The sequence below is a fragment of the Tachypleus tridentatus genome, chromosome 10 (genome assembly GCF_004210375.1).
Source record: "Tachypleus tridentatus isolate NWPU-2018 chromosome 10, ASM421037v1, whole genome shotgun sequence".
NCBI lineage: Eukaryota > Metazoa > Arthropoda > Merostomata > Xiphosura > Limulidae > Tachypleus > Tachypleus tridentatus.
In genome coordinates, this window is record NC_134834.1 from 94,834,257 (window position 1) to 94,838,846 (window position 4,590).

Genomic DNA, 4,590 nt, shown 5'->3' on the forward strand with positions numbered 1-4,590 from the left:
TCAAGACAAAGATAGAACCGTGAGTGTAGTTAACATTGACGTTTAATTAAAGTAAGTTCCCTGAAAAGATCGGACCTGAAAAACAACGAATATGGGTAATTTTAAATACTGTTTGTGCTCTAACTGTCCGTAATATTTTAAAGTTATGTTGAATGAAATAAGATAACAAACAGTAGATGTGAGAGCCTAATTGTTATCACAACTCTGTATTAGGTTTCTTAAAGAAATTGGAAGTTTACTACGCACTTTTATTGTATAACTTCTAGGTTATTGTTGTACCGATGTAGCCTTTCTTGCGAAACTAAAGCGTCTATCTTTTCATCGAAATCTAGATACGTGTAAAGATAGCACTTTATCGTGACTGTTTTGTCAAAAGAGTAAACTTAGAACAAAAGTTGATAAAAATTTTAAAAAAGCTTAGATATTTCTTTTCTATATGAAACACGTCACTGCTTCCCTACAGACGTCAATTTTCGGACCATGTCAACCCCCGCTAGGACAGCGGTAAGTCTACGGATTTACAACGCTAAAATCAAGGGATCGATTCCCCTCGGTGGGCTCAGCAGATAGTCCGATGTGACTTTGCTATGAGAAAAAAACACACACGAAAGGTGTTCCTCACTTTATAAGTTATTTTATTTATCAACATTAATTTGAAATTAGGTATGATGTGAGCTATATTCCCGTTAAGGTTTTAGTCATAGAAGTCATGAATATTTAGTTCTGTCATAAATCTAATTGTAGCACTTCATCACCTGAAGCTTCATGGATTGTTGTTTTGAATTAAATGCTGAGCTACTCAATGGGCTATCTGTGCTCCTCCCACCACGGGTATCGAAACCCGGTTTTTAGTGTTGCAAGTCCGCTGATATACCGCTGAGCCACTGGGGAGCAGTTTCATGGAACATCGTATGGAAGAGTTTTGTTGTGTGAACTCTATGATTAATATAATATAATTATTATGTAATATTAAGGCGTTGAATAATCAGTATGAATAACTGTAGTATTAACCTTACAAATAACTCTATTAGTTTTAGATGTTACCAGTTTTTGTTGTTTTATTTAGGCTATTTTCCTTCTACAGACCCTTCAAATTGTCATATTGTTTTTTACAGTATTACCTTTAAACTGTTGTTAAACGATTTTTCAACTGAACTACTGTCGTAACTCTCACTAGCCCTTAAAAGTTTGGTTTGACTAATATTATTCATGTTAACAAATGGAAACTTAGGTAGTAATGGTACTACGAATGTAAATATAGTATCTTTTATTCTAGACGTTCCGACTACAATAGTTTCCTGAAGACCTGTAGTAGGAACATCGAGAATAAAAGATACTATATTTACATTCATAAAACCATTACTACCTAATTCTCTTTTTTTTTCAATAAAAATCAGATTTACAGGAGGATATAAAGTAAACAATTTATGTCCACGTGCTTCCTAAATTAGGTTTACTGTATTATTTTATTAATGCTACTTTCACTAACACATTTATTAGAATATTTAATGTGCATTTTTTATTATGACAGTTATTTTCATTGTTAGCTCAACATGTTTATTTAGGACTAGGTTACACCTCCCAAGCTGCCTAAATCGTTTATGAGATATTAGTGGGTTTATGGCCGAAAATACCGCTAATAACGATGGTGCACTACTGACTAAACAATACTTTTAAATACTTATATTGAAGTCAGTATATTAATCAATTATACTTATCACTAGGTTGATTACTAGTTAATATTAATCACCAACTCTTTTCTTCTCCACCAGTACAGCAAATTGTTTTGAGTCACTATTCTGCTCAAATTTAGTACAGAGCCTATCAGCCATTAACCACTATGTATTGCACTTAAACTACGATAATATTATGATACTGTTATTCTTCATAATACTACCATCAAGTGATACAATATTTTTTTCACCTGTAATAAAAACAAAAACACATACAGAGTGTGTTTTTTTTAATAACCAAACATTTTTTTCGTTGGTTCACCATTCGTTATTTCTAACCTTTTCCACGCTTGAATACTTCATCATATTTACATATAAAGTATTTTTTTAGGGGGGTAATTGAATATTTTTGTTGTAGTCAGAGTTTTTCAGTTGCTTTTGAAAAGTTTTATTCTGACTTTAATAAATATTTATCTCTTTCTCTACAATGAGTTCGGGAAATGTTTCGAACCAAGTTAATGTTCAAATGAATTGAATAGCAAAATCCTTCCCTCTAGATGTTTTCTAGGAAACATTTTTCATCTTAATACATTTTAAATTAATAGCTGCAGTAAAAACGTATTGACACTCATGGAACCGCACCCTTTAAACATTACGTTTATAAGAAATATACACAGAATTCTTTATACTGCATGAAGCAGTAAAATGTAGTAATTTCCCATTTGCTTAATTCTAAATTATTTTTTGTCATCTTTAAGTACATTGAAACTTCTAAAGTCTCCGGATGATATTAGCAGCTTACTGGTCATTCGCTGCACTTAATTAGAACATGTAGGAGTCATATGAAACAAAGCACTGTTAGTAAATTATATTAATGGATGAGGCTCACTGATTCGACCTTTAACAGTGCTTGGTAGTTGGGTGTTGCTAGTTGAGACGAAGATAAAATGCTTAACAAAATCAGTTGATGAGCTAGGCAAATAAATGGCAGGTGGCTTTTAATTATAAGTGTAATTTTGATGGGAATAACCTATACAGTATTGTAGCAAAAAACTTGGTTTTTTTTAATTCAGCAGTTTCTTTAATGATCCAAGTAATGTGTTGTTGTTGGTGATAGGACAAGTAGAATTTCAGGTTGTGTATCTACGGAAACATTGAATACAGTTTTAAAAGGAACATCATGTAATCATATACTTTGTTCGATCTTGAATTCCGTACGATGGAAAATACATTGAATTGTTTTAAAAGATTTGTTGCACTAGGTTTATTTTTGGGATGGAAAGTTTATCATACGAGGACAGGTTAAAACATAATAATCTGTTTTCTCTTGAGAAACAAAGAAACGTTAGAGAGGATCTAATTTACACCCTTGTGCAAATTAATTGAAACAAGACGGAAAATTACAATTTTTTCAATTTTTTGCGTTTTATTTCTGAGAATCCAAAAATTACTCACAAATTAATACATGATATGGCCGCCTTTAGTTTTCAGGAGATCATTAATCCGCTTTGGCATCGAGTCCACGAGTTGACTGCAATCTTTACTAATTTTTGGATCGCGGTACCACACCTCAATTATGGCCTCAATTAGCTTATCTTTCGTAGTACAGTCTTTTCCCCGAAGTCTTTCTTTACAAATCTCCCAAAGAATTTCAGTAGAATTTAAGTCTGGAGAGTTTCCAGGCCAGTCCAACACCTTTATTCACGTTGTAGTCATAAAATTCTTCACAAGTTTCGATGTGTGGCATGGAGCCAGATCTTGCTGAAAAATGCCAGATCCATCTGGAAATCTCTTTTTCAATTCTGGAACGATTCTTCTCTGCAAAACTTCGATGTACTGTGGTCCTCGCATCATACCATCTACGATATGTAAGCCTTCGACGCCATAGTGGCTGAAAAAGCCCCAAAGCATCCTCTTCAAGGGATGTTTTACGAACTGATTGATGTGAGATTCTCGAAGTTTCTCACCTGTAGATCTGCGAACATGCAGACTTCTTTTACCCTGTGTGAAGAAATGAGTTTCGTCACTGAATAACACCTTCCTCCATTGTTCTTGCATCCAGTTCTTGTATTTCAGACCCCATTGATACCGGTTTTTCTTCATTGAATTGGTAAGAAATTATTTTTTGACTGGTCTCCTTGCCCTTCTAACGTAAGTTCGAATGACGTAATATTCCTCAAAATTTCGTCATATATCCAAAAAATAGATCGACCGTACTGCAAAACACAGCTAATGACGCCGTCTGTGTGAAAAAATGACTATTAAAGGAAATCAGCGGGTCCAGCGAGTCTGCACCGGCCGCCATGCTCAAAATATTGTAAAATGACCATTTGTTTCAATAAATTTGCACATGGGTGCACGTGTTTAACGTTGTTAAGAAAATTTATAGTTATGGTGACTCATTGTTTTCGTATCTAATGTTAAAATAGTATTTTAGTATTACAGGTATAATATTCAGCTAAGACGGCTTTATTTTTTTAAGGGGTGGTTGGCCTTTGAAATGGATTGCTTTCAGATGTGGTAGATACAAGTCATCTGAGGGAAATTAATGAGAAAGCTTGATAACTATTTGAATGATAACGGCTGAATGAATGTTTAGGGTTTATTTTAATTTAGTGGATTTGGAGGGACCAAATTGTCCCTCGTTGTCCCTTAATGCTATATTACGTTATGCAATGAATAGTTGTTTTTATTGTAATTAAAAAAAAATATGTGAACATACCACAGAACCAGAGGCACTGCGAATGTTCTGAAACAGATATTCTTAAACTTGGAACTTGTTTCAGCAAAAGTAGCCCTTCTGTTCTAATCGAATTTGTATTCAACAAATGCGACAAGCATCTCCTGCAGTTATTGACTACTTAAAGAAACTCCATAAAAGTTAGGGTACACATATTGATCAAAATAAATATTGCAC